Source organism: Prinia subflava, chromosome 1, assembly GCF_021018805.1.
Source record: "Prinia subflava isolate CZ2003 ecotype Zambia chromosome 1, Cam_Psub_1.2, whole genome shotgun sequence".
Taxonomy (NCBI): Eukaryota; Metazoa; Chordata; class Aves; order Passeriformes; family Cisticolidae; genus Prinia; species Prinia subflava.
This window is the reverse complement of record NC_086247.1, coordinates 102,071,069-102,092,549: the sequence shown is the minus strand read 5'-3', so window position 1 is coordinate 102,092,549 and position 21,481 is coordinate 102,071,069. Positions and strand designations below refer to the sequence as shown.

The 21,481-nt window shown below is 41.4% G+C and overlaps 1 protein-coding gene across 2 annotated transcripts in view; it reads left to right on the top strand.

Moving 5' to 3' along the window:
• The window catches only part of EGFR (epidermal growth factor receptor), a 160,936-nt gene that overhangs the window by 2,796 nt on the left and 136,659 nt on the right, over positions 1-21,481 (top strand). The window lies entirely within an intron of this gene.

Sequence of the window (21,481 nt, the reverse complement as noted above, 5' to 3'; positions counted from 1 at the left end):
AGCGCTACGGTTCAGCAAATTGCTTTTTGTTGCTGTGTATTGGTTTTATATCTCTAGTTTTGATCTGTAGCTGCAGCCATTGTGGGATGGGAGTGTGCTGCTCCATGTCAGGAGTGTGCACGCAGGCGTGCTGGGCAGCTCGGGAGCTGCTGGAGTGGACTGTGGTAACTTTCTGCATCTGGAGTCTTGTACAAAGGACTAAGTTCTTTAAGGGAATTGAAGTATTCATGTCCATGTGAAGTGAAAAACCTTTATCTAATATCCTCTGCAATGTTTACGTGTGGGCTGTGTGTGTACTTATGTTGAGTATTGCTGCACTTTACATTGTCTTGTAGTTTCTGCATGATGTCTACACACGTGTATTATTCCACACTTACTTGTGACAGATATGTACAAGAGACAAGTCTTTGTAGATTGTGCAGAGCTTGATCCAGTTACATGCAAGCATCCAGTGCCTTTTTAGATGCACTCCAGTGTAACCTGGCCACTGCTCTGTGGAGCAGAGATCTGGTAGGAGAAGCCTGGAGTTGTGCCTGCTTTGGGGGCCTCCCGGGAGCAGGGGGCTGCCCACACATCCACAGCTGGGCTGAGGAATCAGCAGTGTTCTCTGTCTACCTGGTACCAGGTGAAGGATTTCTCATACTCAGGTTAAAGTCCCGGGAGAGCTGGTACACTGTTCTCTCATTCCCGTGTTTGTATTACCACTGATACAAGTGGAATTTTCTATGTGGACAGGAGCTAGTTTGTTTGTGTAGATATTTATTATGTGAGGTCTTGTCTATGCAACCATCTCTTATTTTCTGTTCTCCTTGGTAAATGACCAAACATTTTTGGATTTGGAAACTAAAATAAATATGTGCAGTCTTGATTGGACTACACTCTAAATACAGTTAGAGAAATGGAAACTTAGATACTGATACGGCCCAATTTGGTGAGATAATAGAAATAAATAAATAGTGTTGAGTGTAGAGCTGCTTTTACTCCAGTGCCTCAGTGTGTGAATGCTTAAGAACAAAACCCAAAACCCATCATTAAGGTCAGTGAAGGGAAGGTAAAATGCTAGCAGTCGTCTCCTTAATTCAGGCAATGTGGAAAATGTAGTGACTATGTGCAGAATTTTACTGAGGAGATTGGGCTCGCAGCAAATTATTTGTGTATGGTGAGCAAACTAGATGCTGAAGTGCTACTAAATACAAATGCATTATTTCTTGCATCAAGAATATATTAAGAGATTTGCAGATAAATAGGAAATCAAGATCAATGCCCTGGAGACTTTACAATCAGAGTAGTCCGTTGTAATTTATTTGTTAATTTATAAAGAGAGACTTTTGGGGAGTGTCGCACAATGCCATTATGGTCCTCAGGGCTGACTTTTGCATTTAGGTATCCATGTATCACTGAAATCACTGGGTTATGCTAGCTTTAGCAGCAAGATAGCTGACTAGCCAAACCAGTTCCTTCAGAAAGTGTCCTTATCTTCCTTGAGCACAAACTGCCTTTGCTTAATAGGTCTTCAGAAACAAGCCTAATGGAAAGTTTACTTCACTTTTGGGAGGATGACAGTACCTTCATGGAATGGTTTTACACAGAAACTGTCGATGTTGCTACAAACCCTTGCTCTAGTCCAGGTTTCAGTAGTATGTGTGCATCAGAGAGTACAGTCACATTGTGTATGTGAGTGAATTATCCCAAAAAGAACTGATACTCAAAATTTGTGTCAGCATGTTATGTTATAAGCACCAGCATTTACGGGTATGAGAACGTGTGATAAATCTCATGCTAGGCTTAGATCTGTATTGCAAAAGGGTTGGTGTAACACAAATTTGACTTGCAGAACTTTTATTTGAGGGAGCCAGAACTGGCTGTACTCACAAAAGCATCTTCTGGCTGTTCTGTATTAGGAATGCTTCCTGCGGTGACCTGGCTACAAACCTTTATAAATCTAGACTAGTCAAATTCTGTAAGAAGATTACTGCTACATAGAATAATTGTCAATTTGGAATTGTGTGAATTGCATTAGACATCTTCTAATTGTGTTAATAATTTCTCAAACTCGTGTTGTGCTGTACTGCTCTCCTTGGACATCTACTAGTGGCAAATGAACTTCCGTTAGTCAGGGCTCGTCTGGCACAAGAATCGCTTTCAACTTGGCTGAGAAGTCACCAGTTTTGTCAGAAAGAGAAAGTTATTAGGAAATGCCACAGAACTGTTATTTGCTTCTCAGTGAAGGATCATTCTCCCTTTTTGATTCCTGCATTTGCCTTGTGGCAGTTATAGGAGGTGTGTAGCCTGTGATGAACACTTGAGCTGCAGTTTCTGCGGTGACAAGGGATAGCTGCCTGTCTCGCACTCGCCTCCAGGTTAGCTTGAGCAACACATCTTGCTCTAAGTGCAGAACTTGCCTCTCTGGGTCCTGAGCAGTGCTTCACCCAGCAGCTGTGATAGGGACCATGGCCAGGAGCTGTGTGATGCTGAGCTCTGTGGCAGAGGAACAGGGATAATAACGAGGGGCCCTCGCTGCTGGGATGCACCCTTCAAACAAGGCTTCTGCAATGCCTCTTTCAAACAAGGCCTCTGGTGATGAGGGTGGTATAAGAGCTGTGTTGGATGTGACTCATCAGAAGTCCTCCGTTCCTGAGAACCTCTGCAGTTCGTACCTCTTGTCTTTAGAGAGCTCATGAAATGCGTGAGGACATGGAGGGCCTGCACTATGGGTTTATCAGCATCGTATAGGTGTTGGTAGAAAGTGCTCAGGTGAATTATGTTTTTCCAGGGATTAATGGTACACAGGGTGGAAATCCACTGCTTGATGTTTTGTGTGGACTTTGACAGCCCTTGTTCAGCTTAATACAGTACTTGTTGATCCTGTTAAGTATGGATTTGACCTTCTCCTGTGCCCCTTCTTCCAGGAACTTCCAGGAGCACTATTAGTAGGTACAGTATGAGACTTAGTGGTGTTTCAGTCCATTCTGGTTATATTACTTCTTGACTTCCAACTATGGCAAACAGAATTGTAATGCTTCCTCTTTTATGGCTGAATTCTGCTGACCTAACAGTATTGAGTAATAGTGTATTTTTTTTAAATTTCAGACATAGTTACAGAACATTTGGCATTACTATGTGCAGAAAAAGCCATTTTTAAACGAAACATGGAAAAAAAAAATAGATGTACTTCTCTGTACAGAGAAGTTGGACCAAAACAAAGGTCTATTTCTGCTGAAGCTGATTATGTGTTAGGAACTGTGACACAACTTTGTAGTTTGTCTTATAGAGGGAATGTGTAGGAGTGGGTATTGTGCTCTCTATGCTTAATGTTATTGAGGGGTTGCTCAAAGGAAGAAACATGAGAAACTTACCTGTGAGATTGTGTGTTTAAACAGGAATTCTTTCTGATGACCAGAGTAAAAAGATGTGGCCATGTGTGTTGGCCATTGCAAGTGCTACCAAACCACACGTTTTTAAAATTATTTTTTAACAAACAGAAGGCATAGTTAGGAGAGAGACGTGCTGGATTTATGTATCCCATAAGGATGTATGAGCTTTCGTTGGGAAGCTCCAATGCAAAGTGTGTTTTGCCTGTTGTCAGACCTGTGCAAGGCAGATGCAAGGATTCTCCTTCTGCCAGCATTTCTTCATCTGCCCAGCACATCTGCGTACATGAAAGTAAACGTCTACGTGTTCACATGCATGTTCTACCAGCAGAGTGCATTGAATCACGGGTGGCTTTTGTTTGTTTCAGTAGTTGAAGAGGAAAAAAAAAACCTAGAAAAAAAGAATAATTTCCAGTCAGACTGAAACAAGTATGTCAGAGGTGGTTTTAGTGAAGTGAAGAGATAAAAAAAAAAAAAGACAACAAAACACTAAGGAAAAAGCCCTGGTTTAATATAATCTGGAAGATCAAATTAGATTCAAGACAATTTCTTTTAAAGTTGGGTAAGAAGCAAAATGAAATGTCGTTTGAAATGAAAATGTGCAGGTTTATTTTGAAAATTCCAGAATACCGCTTGATTTTCTTATACCTCCCTCCCACTTAGTGTTTTGGTGAAGGCGTGTTTGCTGATCTTGGCTCAAAAAACTAAGGTTTTGGGAGTGGGGTAAACTGTCATTTATGTACACGTTAATAGTTCTGCTCTGATCTCTGTGAACACGGAGTTAAATGAAGTCCAAAATGCTTGTGATCGCTCTTCTCTATTTTCATAAACTGAAATAATGAAATAGTAAAAACAATGAAATAGGGATGAATAAATATGTTTAAATTAAAAGAAGTTTGGTATCCATTACCTACCTGGCCTCCGCATGTTTGGTGCCTTCACCGTACATTGCTGAGCTCCAGAGGAGGAGCCCCAGCCTTGCAGGCTCCTTGCTGGAGGTGCAGGAGCAGGCGGGCGGGGGCTCTGGGCAGGCAGGGTGACACTGCTGAGCAGTAGCAATGCCCCAAGGGCCAGCAACACTTCTGTGTGGGCTAAAAGCCTTCTTGTCTAGCAGCTACCTCTCTCTGGTTGCTTTACCTTGCAAAGGTGCTGTGTGACGGGTGGATAGCCTCCCCAGGAGTATCTCCTAGCTCCTTGGAAAAATGGGGGATTTGCCAGGCCCCTCCATCCTAAACTGAAAAACTGTAAGTATTCAGGATCAGCAAAGGCAGATGTGCCAGAACCACTCTGCCAAGGTAGATGGCTCCTTCCTGGGTGCAGAGACCAGTAGGGTTGGATGAGTTGGCAGGGACCGTGCCAGACGGGATGTTTTTGGGGTAAGAGGTGGAAGGAAGCAGAAGAGGATATAAACCAGCTGTCTTGATGACAGGATAGCAGTATTTTAGCTCTGGCTTTTCTAAGAGGAAAATTATCACTTTGTTGGCACGAGGTTTGTATGTTTGGTAATCAGGACATGGTCACATAATCCCTGCCTTCCCATCACCAGATTCTTCAGTAAATATGAAGATAACCAGGAAAGCCCTGGAAACCAGCCATTCTTGGCACTGGGGCACTGCGAGCTCACACAGCACTTTTCCTAGATAGGGAATAGTATTGTTTTACCTGTCATGATTCAAGGGATCGAAGCCACAGAGGCTTTGAATGCTTGCCTGAGGCAACACATCTGGCCACTGATGAAGTTGCCTGCTAGTATTTTGGCCTCTCACCCCCATGCCAAAGCCCATGATAAACACTGCCTGAAGCTGAAGGTAACCAACATCCTACTTGGGGCTTATTGGCAAGCTCTGAGAAAATGCCTAATGCAGACCATCATTCCTTCCCTTTCCTGAAGGCCATTCTGTGTGCCCTTCCCTGGGGACGTGTGCCTTGGTGGAGTCTGGCCAGAGCTTGGGATGAGGTGACCTGTGGTGGCATGCCTCTGGCTTGGCTCCTGGCGGCCGAGGCGTGCTCGCTCCCTGCCTGTGGTAGGGCTCAGCGTGCCTGGCCCCTTGCTCCACCGCCCCGGGCAAGCCCCGGCACCTCCTGAAATAACAGCAGTGTGAGACAGTAGCTGCAAATCAAGGCTGGGTGTAAGCAGATGTGAAGTCTGAACTGTTTCCTAAATTATGCTTTCTGTGTAGCTGCAGCATAGTTATGATGGCAATTTTCACATTTACAAGGCCTAACTTAAAAAAAACCCCTACAACCAACCAACCAACCAACAAAAAGTTATAGCTTCTTCTGTCTGGGGATATGTATTCACTCCGCCTCCTCCATTAAGATCTCAGACATATGGCAATTCTGAAAGTTGAGTTTGATTCGCATCCGAGGCAGTAGATGTTTCTTCTTGAGAGCTGTGTACTTCTATTCTGCAAAGTGAAGTTATGGCTGCATGTGCAGTTCCCTATTACTAAGCAATTATTTGATCTTGAAAATACCAATTTTTCCAATACATTATTAATTCATTACATTGGAATTAATTTTTTAAAATTAAGTTCAAAGTTCTTTTGTAGAACAATGATGTTTTCTGAAATTCACTCAGGAGGTAAGACTGAAGCAGGAGGCAGGGTTCAAGGAAGAAGCTTGTTTTAGCAGTTGGGTCAGTTATTTCAACAATGCCTTTAGCAAAGAGGCTGTTTGCACAAATCAGTAACTAGTTCCCATGATTCAGATTGAATCACGTAGCTCAAGTCATTTGAATAAATAAATGACTTCTAGTAAGTGAGACAACCTCTGCAATTAGGATGGCATGCTGCATATTTCATGTTATTTATTATGTGGTTTTCAATAGATATGATTAAGTTGGTTTACACTTGGAATGCTAGGTAGCATTTCAACACAAGCCACTTAACCAGAGCTCACATTAAAATGAGGTGCACATTTGTTTTGCACAGGTGGCATTATGCTCTATCTTCTACACTTATATTTTCTTGTGAATTTGCTACAGATACTTAACAGGAAAAAGAAATCAACTGGCCAAGAGCACCTCCATTTTCTGTAATTGTAGTGGGCAATTGTCAAGCAGATGCTTCCCAAATATTTACAGTTGCTGCAGTCTTAGCTTTCCTTCATGTCTTACTTGGCCATCAACTCCCTTGGATGTATATAACCAGAGGTGCAGAAAACTGCTTTTCACAGATATGTTCATGATTTATGTGCTGTTCCTGGTGTTTTGAAGGGGATGTGCTTCATGAGTCACCTGCAACTTTTGCTCTTGGGTTTGGAGTTGGGATGAGAGCATTGCAATTCAATGTAGAAGACAACGAAGAAAAAGTCTTCTTGTTCTTTGTCTTTCCTGATGCTATTTAGTAGTTTGGGTTAATTTTAGGTAGCTACGTCATCAAACTGAAAAATCCCAGGTGGATTTGGTGTTGTGAAAATAGCATTTCAAGAAAATGTATGCTGTACCTGTTTGTACCATGGACAAAACAATGTTAATTTAAGAAAATACACCCTGGACTGTCAAAGGCAATAAATAGCTCTGGTTGAAGAGGATATGGAGAATAGGTAAGATTCAGGGCCTCCTGGCCAAGTGATCATCTGCTCTACTCAGGAGAAAATTTTGCAACTACGTTTCTTTGCAACTTTTTCAGTTAATATAGCATGAAAGGTACATTAGAGACAAGAGATACCTATTTGATAAAAGATATTTTCAAAATAATGAAGATATCAGATCTTCAGTGTCAGATAAAAATGCCATTTTGCATATGTGATCCCTATTTCTTCTGAGAGTGGAAGATACAGTTCTCCTACCTGAAGACATGGGTGGTGAATTTTGCACAAACTTCAGAAGCTGGGAGAAAAATAAAAACTTCATTTCTTTTAATCATTGGGAAGGCACAGCTGTGACATGAGCAGATATGACTGTTCGACAAATTTACTTCTCATGTGTTAAATCTGAAGGTTCACAGATCTTCTGCTGGGCACATGAAGGCAAGGAAACCTTCTCCCACAAAAATGTGAGGGAGTTATCCCCAAGTCTGAGTGACTGATTGGCATGATGTTTTGGAAACTGCTGAATAGTAAGGGCCTTTAGTGAAAATCTAAGTTACAGGAGTGGAGTGGTTTTTCTCCTCCATTTTTATTGCAACCTATTTCTCATGAATGGAATTTTGACGTTCTCAAGTCTTGAACAGGATTCAGTTTGTTTTACTGCTCTTCAGACTAGTTCTGCACCAAGTAAATGCCTTTTTATTTTTTCGTTCCCCTTAAAAACAAACAGAAAACCCCAAGTGAACAACCAATTAAACCAGAACAAAACAAAACAATTTTTTTGGAAGCAGAAGTTTTAGTTGGCAAAATCCTGTCTCTGGAAGACAATTTGTCACAGCTGGACCATAATTGAAGCTGGTAGGTTTCCACATGAACATGGGTTTTGCACAGAGCAGTGTGCAGGATGTGGGGTCCTTGGCATTTCAGGAGAGTTGGGAAATGGTGGAAGTGTGACTTTGACTTCTCTTCCTTGGTCTGGCTCTGGAAACATTCCTAAAAACCAAGCTCTTGGAAAACCAGTGGTAACAGTCACATCTCCCCTCCCCCAGGTACTGATCCAGGTCTTTCCTAATGGAGACCCATGGTAATGTGAATAGAAGATGAATTATGCCCAGCAAGAGAGTTTTTTCCACCTGAGGTTACATATTTGCATTCTGACCGGTATCAGAATGCTGAGACTGTTCTCAGTGAGACCCAGTGGCCAGCAGGGCACTGATTGCCTGTACAAATGGACCATTTGGTGTTTGGATTTCTAATGAAAAAAGCCCCTTCTAGGTGGTCCTTGTGTAACCAAACATGTTGGGGACACGGCACAGGCTTCTATTTGAAGTTTCACTCATGTAGCAGGGGAAGGTCAACATGAGAATTGAGCTGCTGGCTGTGCAGCAGATCAAGTGAGGAACTTGCAAGGTGGTATCAGCTCCCCACTTTGCCTTTACTGCCATGTTTGTAACATCTGGGTAGATACTGATGCCATTATCACTACCCCAAAATTAATGACAGAAGTTCAGTCTTCAAGAGTAGGAGCAGTGACAAGTATTTCACAGCAGATCTGGAAGGGAAAACATAAGACAAATGTATGTTGTGTGTTCAGCTTCCACCTGCCTGTAAGGATAAGTAATAGAGTTGTAGCATTTTTATTTTGGTGTAAAAGTAATTTGTAGTTCCTAATTTGACCTCTTGCAGTGAGGGAGTCTGCAGCAGAAGGTGAAGTCAGAACTTTAGCATCTTTAGTAATCTGGTAGGATCTCATTATTTCTTAAAACATCTGTTTTAAGATACATGCCCAGTTAATGGATCAGTTTGATATTTGTCTTTTTGTTTTTAATTTGAAAGGATGAGCACTGAAATGCTCTCCTACTTCCATCTGGTCTTCAAAAAGTAATTAAGTGTTGAACACTGGTATTGTCAGTCTGTTTCCTACCTAATAAGCTCTTCAAGGTGCTCTTGTTAATGATTTTATTATTTCAGATCTCCTCTTGTTCTCTCTTGCCCTCCTTAATGAGGCAGATCCCCTAGGCAGCATGGGTTTATCACAGTTGTCTATGGTAGATGAACTAATCCAGCACCAAGGAAGTTTGTGTTCAGCAGTGTGTAAGATGCTCCCATCAGTATATGTGGATAATTCTTGCTGACACATGAAAGACTTAGCATGTGCAAAAAAGGAAGAACAGACCCTTTTTCTAAATGAGGGTCATCCTGATTTGAACAGCAGCAGTCTGGTTTGCATCAATGAGCACATGTTATTCAACGAATTAAGAATAAAAATAGCTAATTAACACCTTCTCTATTTCTTTTCTATCTGGTCATTAGTTACTACAAGCCAAATTAATTCCTTATACCATAGGGCATGGAAGGGTGACAAACTCAGGTCAAGAACTGAATCCTTTGATGTTCTTGAGAGAAATATTACCTTTTTTTGTTGTGTTGCCTGTATCATGTAATTTAATACAGGTATGCTAACATCTGTGTTTTGTATTTCAACATATGAAGAGAAAATCTGAATTGACTGTTGAAATTTTAAAGAAGGATTATTTTATCCTGTTTAGTATGGTACCTATTGGATCCTATCTGTGGACTAAAATACAGTTTCAAAGATTCAGATCATTTCAGAAATAGCAAACGTATGACTTCTAAGTAAACAGATTGATTATAATAGAGAGGATTAGAAAACAGATTGTTGTGGGCTGACACTGTACTACTGAGAGAGATGATATTGTATTGGTAATCGCACAGTTGGGCTTAATGGCCCATAAACTGATAGAAGCTTTTGTAAAATTGTCAACAGTAATTCCATCCATCGTTAGATTGCCAGTGAACGTCTTCAGGTCCTGGAATAAATCGCTGCCATCAATTGTGTTTATGTAATTTCATAAAATAAGGCTTTCACTCTGAAGATGTAACAACTCTAATAGTAAATAATACTAAGCTAAGACTCAGTCTTAGTGACTCAGGTCTTCAACTGCTGTAGCTGCCCAGAAATCCCTTGCCTGGCTTGGGCTGGGGTGGGTTTCCATCTGAGGTTCCTGTGTGTAGAAGACAGGCAGTTTTTCATTACCTCTGCCGGTTGCTTACTAGGTCAGCAGAAATAGGCAATGTCAGTGCAGGGTTTGCGTGAAAATTAAAAAATATTTTAAGTTTACTATATTTCTACTCTGTTGTTAGTTTTCACTGTGGGTTTTTTGGCATTACAATTATTAGAATGTGAACATTAAAAAGGCTTAATTACTTTCATAAGAATTAATACTCCATTTAAAAAAAGAAGGGCAGAAGTGCTTACATTTTGTCTATAACTTACAAGCTGTGTCAGTGTATGGCCCCTTCAAATTGTTTTCACAGCTACTACCTTCCTATCTCCTTTTTATTTCTCTCATCCCTTCCACATGATTGGTTAGATAAATTATTGGCCATAGTGTGATGCAAAATGGGCTTTAATCCAAAGTAGGAAGAGAAGGAAGTTCTTTTGCAAGAAAATAAATAGCACAGGGTATTTAACAGTGCATTAAGCAACATCACTGTTAATATTGCACTGATAATGCAGTGAGGACAGCAGGAAAATATGTCATTAGTTTAGTCAAGCAGTGAATTGCTCCAGCTCTGATATTTTGTTGGTGATAGTCAACATATCCAGTGCATAAGCATTGCTAATACAAAGCTTAATGAAGAGTTGAACATGGACTTTCCACCTCTGCAGCATGGGGTGGAAAGGAGGAGCTGCTTTACCTGCCTGTATGTGGAGTTTCATTTTTATTCTCTGGGAAGGAGGGGAGCAGAAATGTGCTAAATAGACACAAAGTCTGTCTTCCTGGAGTTACTGCTTGCCCATATTTATTTGCTTTATTTTCTCTAGGGGGTGATGATAGAGGTAGGATCTTGAGGGAATATATTCTCCAATCTCCAGCTGTACAGCTTCAAGAGGCCTTTACCCCAGAAAAATATAATTCCTAAGTTAATGATCTTGAATGGCCCATTGATAATCTTGCTTGCTCCATCTCCACCTTCCCGATATACTTGACAGTGGTAAAGTGGAATTCAAGGAGGGCCTCAATATGATTTGGCTCCCCAGCTTCAGAACCTGCAACTTTGAATAAAAACATTGCAGCTACACACATGGAAGCTTATGGAAAAGGTAAAATTATGGAGAGCTGGAGGAGAGAGAAGAAAATCTGGAACTCTTGCTTGTTGGCCACAGTAACACTGCAGCAGGGACATGCATTTTCTCTTCAGGCTCAATCCAGCAAACCATAGGCATCATATCCCTTTGAAGTCTATGGATATTTTGCCTGCCACTGCAGGTTCAGGGGTTTTTTATTACTTTATTTGCCTAATAAAATTCTTCTCATCTAGTTTAAAGGGAAAAATTGATATGGAATACCACACTGCATTATATGAACACTATGCCAAAAAATAATTCTCCCAAAACAGAAGGTAAGATGATAATCACATCCCAAGATTTTATGGTATCAGTGTTATAACTTGCAGTGAGTCTTTTGCCTGGGTAAGGTAAGTAAGTCTAGGAAGTAGATATTCTGGTAATTGTCCTTCCACTTTCTTTTCTGAAAAGATTGTTTCTAGATACATTTTTGGATGTGATAAATTTGGGTGAATTCTTTAGGTGTAAAGTGCTGTGGCTTCAGGCATTGATTTCTGCCAGCCAAAGCGATGGTCTCATGGATTAGCAAAAATGAGTTATCTCTAAACTTGCTGGAATGAACTTGATGGAGTTGAGTAGCATTTCACTCACACACACACTGGATGTGTTGAAGCCAAAAATTTTACTTGGGAGCTCTTGCAAAGAAACGCATGTGTGTGTCTGTGTGTGTGTCTGTGTGTGTGTCTGTGTGTGTGTGTGTGTAGCTTATACCTCTCTCTCTCTTCCTGAAAATTATTTACTATAGGCCTGAGATGATATGTCAATATGTAATTCTTAGTATAGAGAGGCCTCTGGCACTCTTGCTTTATCATTTAAGAAAAAATTGTGTTACCACAGCAACTGCTGTGCCACCCGGTACTGAAGCACCTACCATCTATGTAGCATGTAGGAAAGTACATTAGACAGATTTTTAAAGTGCATGTAGCTAAAGTGAGAGTAGGAACTTAACACTTGGTGAATGTTACAGTGGAAGAAGATCATGAATTTGTTCAGAAGTTGAGAAAAGTTCTTAATGGAAATAAATAGCAATAGATCTAATTCAGCAAGCCCTTTGACAGATGCATTATTTCAAGTTTATGTGTAATCCCTTTGAAATCAGCTGAGTTCTGTGTAGGGCTAGAGTTTGCAAAGGCTGAAGAGTCTTGTTTTACAGGTGACAAAAATTGCATTGTGAAAGGGAGAGATGGTTTTGAGAGTTTCCAGTGGTGACACTTTTTTAGGGTGTGACTGGTGAGGGCAGATACCTGGCATTTTTCTACAATGAGCCACTGAAAATGATTGAAAGGGAAGTCACGAGTAACTGGAAGTGTTAGAAGTTTTGATTTGTGGGCAGTTACGAATTTTAAACAAGGTTTCATATTACATTTGTGCATCACCTGTATTTGATGTAGCAAGGAATCTGTATTGAGGAGTGTGTATATAAATATGTTTTGTTGTCTATTAAACATTAGAGCGGTACATTGTAAAAGTTTCTGTACTATAAAATGTAATTGTTTTAGGAGAGGCAAGAGACCAAGGAAAGACTAGGAAAGGTTTTAAGCTAGTTTGAACCTAGTAGTGTAAACCTATGTGCGTTATCCTTTTAGGACACTGAGGTGTAAGAAGACCCTGCTGTAGCTGGATGTCCAGGGCTGAACCCAAGCCCTGATGAAGCTGTAGGTTGTCATTAAAATGTCTCTGAAAAATTGCAAGTTTTGCTTGAAAGCCATGCTGAGTTGTAAGGCAGCTTTCCTCTCCCAGCCTGGGTCAGTTAGGCACAAGCCCTGAAAGATCAGTTTTGGATGACTTCTGAACCTCTACCTTTTACATCTTCACTGTAGTATAACCCACAGCACTCAAGCTGATATTCCTTCTCTGTAATCCCCATTCTGATCTTTCTCATGGATTCTCTGTTGGTGACTATTTTTACTGTCACTCTTACTTTAGGATGGTGGAGCAGGTTTATACTTGATAACCATCCTATAGCCTCAGTATGTTTTGTCTGAACAAATGCCAAAAGCACTTGGAAGTTCACTGAGTTAAGGGCAGCAATAGTGACTGTGTCCTGGGACTGGAAGCAGCACCTTTGTGGGGCTGCTCAGACAATAAGCAAAACTGATTGAGAAGGTCCCTAAGAAGTTTCTTCACAAACTCAGTTCAGTTCTGGTATAAATATACCAGGGGAGTCCTGTGCATAAAAGGTATTTCATGCATGTTCCCATTACTGTGTTAAATGAATAGGTGTGTAGTGAAGGTGTTCAGATACGTAGCATGTATGACAATTTGTCTGAGACAACAAAAAGAAGTCAGTTTGTGGTCAAAAGCAGAAATTTTAAGGTTATGTTTTGTTATTTGTATGTAATACTTCAAGTGTGCTGCAGCAAAAATTGAATGCAGGCAGTGATTTATCTCAGAAATATACATCCACCTTCAAAAATCCAGTCTGTCTGCCTGATATCTAATTAATCACTCACTTCTGATGATAAACTCGATGTTCGGCTGGGAATGTTTTCCAGCACTAGCAGGTTTTTAACAAGCTGCTTGAGATGCATATTAAAAATGCTTCTGGAGACAGAGGCAGAAAAGCTTAGAAGTCTGATGACTGTTTATCTGAAAGGAGCTCCCAGGGGCAGAGGAACTGGGTTCACCATTCATAGTAGTTTAACCAGGTAGGAAATTTATTTGTTCGTCTGCTCACAGAGACGTTGAGGGGACAGTCTGTTTTGAATTTTAAAATTAAAGGCAGCGGCACTTTTTCAGTACATGAAGTTTGGAGCCTTGCATAAAGGATGTGGTGGTAGGTGGGGTTGATACCTGAAAACCACGTTTTGTCCATAACTCACAGCCTGTGCACAAAGTGAAAGTAAGTGACTGATATCAGGGAGAGGAAGCTTCCCAAGGATTAGAAAGTTGTGTCATGGACTCCATATTTCATTGCATCAGATTTTTTGTAATGCTTAGCACTCGCAGTTTAAAATGCATGAGTTCCCTTGCTGTGTTTCCTGATTGCATACAACATGATATGCTAAAGGGAGAGAGCTTGCTTTAGCTGTGGACTAAGTTAAACACAAGAGGCTTCTGAAAGCCAGGCTAGTTTGTTAGCATATTTTCATTTATAGGAAGGAATAGCAAACATTGACCTGTGCTGCAGGCAGCTACATGGGCAGCTGTTATCTAAAGCTAACAGTACTTTTATATGCACAGGTATGAAAAGGGGACAGTGTAAGTATCTGCAGCACTGTGATATGGAAACATATGGTCACACTCTACCCTTAGGTAGATTTGCAGCCTTGCTGAAATGCTGAGGTACTCTTCTCAGGTCTGAAAGCAGACCTGGGCCAGGAAGAGCAATGTTCAAAAGCAGGGATGCAAGTCTTTCAGGTTTGCTCCCAGTCTGGGCTGTCAGGTATAAATAACTTGTAAAAAAAAAAAAAAGTTTGTCCTTTATGATTCATTGTAGATAAGTCCTATGCCATAGTCTGCCAACTATTTTTTGTTGTTTTGGATATTTATTTCAGGCCACTGTAACTGCAATAAGGAATTTTGCATGGAAATCATAATCTGTTGCAGATAAAGCAGAGGATTTTGGTTTAGTGTCTCAGAGTAAATGCTGGAAGAAGTATGCCCAAGAAAAAAAGATACACCAAGGAGGAGCTAAAATTACCTGAATTCAAGTATCAAATCCTTAGCAAGCTCTGGGTTTGGGGGGGAGCTTTGGTTTTGATTTTGTTTGGGTAGGTTTGACTTCAGTATATAGGGATCAGAATAATGGATTTCCCATGAGATAGTCAAAAGAGGATTATAAAATCAGGATCTGTATATTATAATTGTCTGCACTGTTGTATAGATTTGATATTGTCTAAGCCCCACCCCCAACTCAAGTAATTGCTCTTTATCAAGAAGTATGTGCTGCAATACAAGGTGTGCGTACTAAAGAGTCTTCATTTTCTTAGAAGTAAAACAAAGGGTGAGTGAAGTCACAGCAATGTGTAAGTGGTGGGGTCTTAAAAATTGTTTGTGTGTGCATGTTTGGAAACTGCCACAAAATCCACTGGTTTGGGGAAATGTGCCCATTCCTAATTGGCTCTGACTTTCCAAGGAGCATGTGGGCATCCTGGAGTGCCAAACACTGCGCTGGGAGTGCTGCTGGGTGGGTGATGCCCCTGTGGGAGCTGCTGTCTGGGCGTGCTGGGGTGGGGGAAGGCTCTGCCTGCCCCATGGCTCCTGGCACTGCTCACAGCCCTGGCATGCTGGCTCAGCTCTGTGCCTTTGCTCTTTGGCCCTGGCTTGGCACCTGCAGGGGTTGGAGCCTCCTCGATAAGCTGGGAGGTTGTGTTTGGGTTAGGCATGATTCACCCTGTAAAAGCTTCTCTAGGTGAGGGCTGTGTAACAGCTTCCTTAAGGTCCCATTAATTTATCTGTCCGTGGCATTTTCTCACTAAGTCTATCAGGGTTTCTAAGTTGTGGACCAGTAGAAAACAAGGAGGAAAAAAAAAGGAAGAAACTTTTAAAGCTTTGAACTATATATTGTATGCAAACTATTATTGGCCATGACTGCATATTTATTAGTTCACAGCTTTAGGATATTCTGCTTTCATTAATATTGAGAATTAATCTGCACTGTGTTTTTCTGCAGCATTAGCAGCAATCCTTGGCTGAATACAAATGAGGTTTTTTGCTGCAGTCCAAATTCAGCTGTGGGCAAAGACTTAAAGAAGATATTCATGAGGCATCTACATGGCATAGTGAATTCTGGTTTAGGTGTTTGCTTTTTCTTATTGTTTCTTTTTAGTGACACTACTTTCTGCAGCATGCCAGGATAACGGATAGGATATTTACACCTTCATTCTTACTTTCTTTTCTTATAGTATTTGATACCGTAGAGCCCTAAGGAGTACATAACTTATTTCCATTGAAAGAGAGTTTGGTCTACCAGAGAAATCTCAGGACAGTTGCTGCTTTGCAGATCTCACAGATTTCTGAAGACAAAATGCCTTTATAAGGGGAAACTAGCCCTGTAATACTGGGAAGCCTACAAAACGTGCTGCACAACTTCTGCACTTAACTACTGTATCACAAGGATACTTGCAAACTGGCCAGACTGAGCAGTGAGAAAGAGGCTTGGACACTTCTCCTTGGCCAAAGAACCTGATGCCAATCTTGGTCATGTTGCGTTTGCTTTATTTTCTCCTGATGTGGGATAAGCATATTCCTTTGCCCAACCACTTGCCTGTTGCCCTCACCGTAAGTTTTTGGTTGGCAGAGCATTCTCAGGGCTGAATTGTGCCTTTGGACAAAGCTTTATAGGAAGGAAAAGCATCTTATGTCTGGGAAGAGTGGAGAAGAGCACCATATGATGGCTGTCCATTCTATGATCTGATTCAAAAGGTGCTCCTTCCCCACAATTTTTATTTATTTTTAATTGAATATTTTCTTTTAAATTATGTGCACTGGACAGGCAACACAACATGCCCTTGATAAATTCATGGTGTTTTGAAAATGCGTGTTTGTTCTTCAAGCTTGTTTTGTACCTTTGTCCTGGGCTCCATTTTATTGGCAATTTAAATCCATTAGAAAGAGAAACAAGTCTCCACAGATCCTGTTATGTACAACAGCTTCACATTTAAATTTGAAGTGTAATCATGCACAAACATTGACTTGACCAGTATTGCTACTGGCATTCCTGTTAAGTGGATAGTTTAAGGCTTAATGACCCTTTTGAAACCAAGTGCTTTCTTTCTGTCATGTATTGATGGTACTGTGTGAGGCCAGCAATTGAATTTTGTAATTTTCTTTTCAGTGATTTTTAGAAAACGTTTCAACGACTGGCCTGGTTTGTTCGCTTCATTACTCTCACTGGTGAGGATGGAACTGTTTGTACAGGGCATGTGCTATCCAGACCCAGCTGGTTCATGTAGCATCCTCAGGATTTCTTCTCAAATTTGGTGAATGCTTGTTAATCTAATTTTGCGATTATCATGGCAAGAGGTTGCCACTTGGACAAGAAATTTACATTATGCAAGAGAAGATCCCTCAGGCCTGGGGCCCTACACGGCAATGAAAAATTTCATTGGTGAACCCAGTCACCAGGGGGTCTACTTGTGGTGAAGTTTGAAAAGTGAAGTTGGGAAGGCCTTGGCACTGAGTGTTGCCCGATTTTTTTCCACTGTGCTTAAGGGTGGAGAGTCACAAAGTGCCTGGTTTCTGGGTATCTGCAATGAATGAAAAAGTAGCGCACAGAGGTCCAAAATGGCACTGGTTGAAAAAATAAATGGTTTGAGGTTTGGTAATGGAACAAATTGCTGAAAGCTTTGGGATTAAGTACATAGAGACGTTCACTTTTTACGTCACTTAGCATTACTTTAACATAGAACAGGCTAGATGCTCTGTGCTTTTTATGTGGGATTGGCACTTCAATCCTTTTAGCCTCCTTCTCCTACCAGAGCAAAGTCTGCATCAACCACTGGCACTGACTGAAGCCTTGGGCTGTGGAATGAACATCCCCATCTAAACATTGAGGAGCCTGAACAAAATCAAGTGAAGCTTTTGCACCTTGCTATTCATAGTTTCTCATCCCATTATGAATTGGAATAATTTAATTTAAGAAGGCAGCTGGTAAAACCAAGAACACACTGAACTTGGCATCAGTCCTCTTGTGCAAGTCTGGGACTCATAAAAGACTTGGACACGGGATGAAGCACCTTCAGCAAGAGCCCCTGGCTGCTACCCAGGACAGCTGCAGGGGCGCTGCAGCCTCCTGTGCCAAACGAGGGTGTTGCAATATGCAGCCACTCCTGAGCACAGAGGGTCTTTCCCACTAGCAGCTTTCTTCCATGGAAAAATATGTTCCTATAAGCGAAGACTGAGCCTGGGACCAGCCTGGGGGTTCAGATAACATCTTTCAAAATGCCACTTTGCAGAGATCAAATAAGCCTTTGGTTATGTCTGTTCTTTGGGACACTTCACAGTTGCAGCACATGGTGCTCCCCGAAGTGTGTGTGACCAGAAGCAAGTAGGCACTTGGGGAGAGAGCAAACGTTAGTTCATCCCCCATGGTGTTAAAGGAAATCCTGCTTCCAGATCGAGCACAGTGCTTTCCACAATGTTCCCATGAGATCTTTCTGCCTCTTGCTAAAGTGTTTGCATTCTTCTTCTTGCAGAGGAGCACAAGGAAAGTTGGAGAAATCCTTGCGAAAGGCAGGGGTTTTTTTTTGGCTTTTGGCAGGCCTGTCAGCAAGGTTTCTGACATTCCAGTTCTACCTTTGGAAAGTTTGTTGTCATGTTATGTAGAAGGAGCTCTGCTTATGAGGGAATAACTAGCTGCCCTCAGTTTATGGAAATATACAGTGGGGCTGCACCCTTGGGTGGTGGATTCTATGACCAGTGAACCTACCTACAGTTTCTTTAAAGTTTGAAATTAAAGCGTAACTTTCATTTTCCTACTTAAGCTGTGCAGTTTGGCTGTTTGCAGTATTCTAGAGAGGCAGCAAAATTGCTGTTGGCTTTCCCACAATAAATCTTTGACCTTCGCCACCATTTAAGCACTAGCAGATTCCCTGTGCTGTGTACGGGGGCGGAGAAAAGAGCTGTGGAGTTACACGCACATGCTGACACACACGCACGTGTTTGTTAGGAGCTCCAGCAAGCACTTGGCCTGTGATCTCAAGGCAGGGCTGGGGGGTTTCTTTCCTCCTCTGCACAATACTGGATGTAAAACAGTTATGCTGCAAAATGATATTGTATGAATTAGGGCAGAACAGTTACTCCATGTGATTCGCATCTCATTCAGCACTCCCCTAAGTTCCCTGGGGAGACCTGTAACATTTGTTGGTGTGTATTTGTGCAACCTCCTGCACACAGCCCAAGGGACTCTTGTGGTACTTGGCTGCCTCTTTCGAGCCCTCGGTGTTCAGGCGCTGATCTGTCATCTGGCGACGGATGCAGAAGTTGAAACTTCAATCTGTGCATGATGCTGATCACGGAGATGCAGCGTGAAATGGAGTTTTCCCCGTGTTATGTTTCCATGAGTTTCAGACTTCAGCAGCTTGTGAGCTTTATGTAAGCTGATGGATGCAAAAGGAGTGCTGAGCGCTGTAGGCATAGGGCAGGGAGGGGAGCAGAGAGGATGGTTTCAGGGCTGCACACATCTGTTACCTTCCTGCCATGCTCACAACAGAGCAGCGGGGGCTTTTTGACACTTTAGATTTTTTTCAGTTCAGTTGCTCAATCCCAGATTTTGTTTTGTACATTACTGTAGTTTCACATTTCAGTGCAAATTATTCACTCCCTGTGCCAAAAATAGGAAATCTTGAGAAAATAGTAAGTAGGTTCAGGAAGGATGAGCAAATTTTTGTGCTGGAGGTGATTAGCTCCATAATGCTCAGGTTCAGATGGACCAGCTGAACCTTTGTGCGGCACATCAGAGCCAAGTGTGAAAATAACTGGTATGAGTTGTATCCATGGCAGATCCCAAGCCTCTCCCTCTGAGAATAAACCAGACAAAAGGACATCTGTACGCTTCTGTTGGCTGAAAGATCTTATGAATTACAGAACATGTCTAAAACAGAGTAAGACTATACATTGTATTACAAGTCCAGAGAACTATTGCTAGTTACTGGGTTTTGCTAGGCTACCATTTCATTCGGGATGGAAAATATGAGGCTCTCCTTAGCCTGCACATTCTGCAGCAACATTTTATCAGCAGGCAAGGTCTCATTAAAGACACCCCATTGGCTGTGCTAGCCCGGCCAATTTTTGAGTGGAAACATTGTATTAACTTGGCTGTTCCCTGCAGGATATTACTCTTGGAAAATTGTAACAAAGTGAACAATCCCCAAATCAGCATTTTTCATTTAGAGCAGGCCATAATTTACAGTACGGTATGGATCTACGCCTGCCTAGAGAATTCCCTGTATGCCGTGGCAGGGAAGAACGTGCATTTCTGCATTTGGCCAAGAAGGCATTTGTCTTACATGCACACAGTGGTTTGCATCCACATGGCCCCTGTGCTTTGCTGTATGTTACATGTAATGACTCATCATCAACTGTCTAAATCCAGGCTACACATCCGTTTTAGGACCACAGTTTATCTCCTGCATGGGAATGGCATGCACTTCCCAGGGCCAAAATAAAGGACAGGGTTTTGCCCCTCACCTCATCAGATCCCAGTGTGCCACAACTAACTTGACTCAAAGACTTCACAAAGGAAAGGAAAATAGTAGTTCAAATACTAAATAAAAATCCAGTGCCAATGTTTTTAAAGAGGAGTTTCAGGGCACTCAACAGAGCTGACTAAGCAACCCACCTCCTTGCACTCAAGAGGTTTATTGCTTGTAGCATCTATGATTTCTTACCTAACTGGATAAAGCCAATGCAGTGGTTTCATTTAAATTCTGGAAGTTTTAAGTAAGCAATGCCCTGAATGTCAGTAAAAAGAGCAGAAAATTTTGCTGTACCAGGAAAAGGAGAAGAGACCATTCTTCTTCCCCCTGTAAAGTTTTCTTTGTCAAGAGTAAAGCAGTTCACTGATTGTCCATAGGTTCTGAGTAGCTGTTCTCTTTTGTTTGCGTAACAACTTGTATCAGCAAATGAAAACAGTTCAAGTTATTCACTTTGGCAGTTGCTTTTTGACAAATGCAAATACTAAATTGTAACATGCTGGAAAAGTCCTATGTCCTGGGGGCAAACCAACCCTTAGTGTCCACAGGGGTGGACTTGGTGGTGCATTTCTGTATGTATTTACTTACATGTATCCATGGAAATATATGTCTATTCTTATTTTCACACACCTGCTGTGTAGAAATCCTGATTCTTTAAAAACATTACCAATGGGGTTTTTATCAGGCAGCCTTAGTCTAACTTAGTATCAGATATTTCCTGACAAGTGGGAGCTATTCCAGCACCAGTACTTCTGAGATTGACAGCTTTAGATACACAGTCTGTGGATATTGTTGTATGTTAAAAAAATAAAAGAAATAAAATTTACTTAGGGAAGTATAGTGCTTCTTCCATTCTAAACATGCTTTTTTTTTTTTCCTCCTTTTTCTCGCTGGGGCATTTTGCAAAGTCTGGATGGGAAAGTATGCTTCCCTTAATACCATTAGAGCTGAGGAGAAGGGGGTAAATATGGCTTGTACTATTGTCTTTCATTCCCATCAACTCCAGTATCACTTCTCCCTTTCATACTCAGTCTAACCTGACTTAATATCCTGCTTCAAAAGAGGGCAATTAAACAAAAGGTCTGCACTTTGTGCCAGCATCTTTGAAGCCAACCATGAGACTCCGTTCCCAGAGGATGAAAGACAATTTCCAAGGAGGCCAAAAATTTCTAGAGCATAAACAAACTAAGTGGATGGTTTCACTAAATGGCTGTATTTATTAATAATTGCATTAACTGCCTCTTATGGGTGTTCACCTGTTGATTTTTGCATTATTATTCTGGTAACCA